This window comes from Bison bison, unplaced genomic scaffold (assembly GCF_000754665.1).
Source record: "Bison bison bison isolate TAMUID 2011002044 unplaced genomic scaffold, Bison_UMD1.0 scf7180017858770, whole genome shotgun sequence".
Classification (NCBI taxonomy): Eukaryota; Metazoa; Chordata; class Mammalia; order Artiodactyla; family Bovidae; genus Bison; species Bison bison.
The window spans coordinates 3,052,425-3,052,680 of record NW_011489342.1 but is presented as its reverse complement, the minus strand read 5'-3'; positions in this window follow the sequence as shown (position 1 = coordinate 3,052,680).

Here is a 256-nt window from a genome sequence, read left to right as displayed (position 1 = left end):
CACCCCTGCTCCCAGCCTGGGCCGAACCACTGTCTTCTCTTTACCTGGATTTCCATAATAGCCTCAAACCGGCCTTCCTGCCACCCTTGCCCTCCTAAGTCCTCCACACAACAGTCAGAGCGATGCTTTTTAAAAGTAATTCAGGTCATACCACACGTCTGTTCAGAGCCCTGCAGTGACTGCTCACGCCACTCAGAGTCAAAGCAGAAGTCTTTCCTCTCTCCCGCCAGGCCCTCACTTCTCATGCATGCTGCTC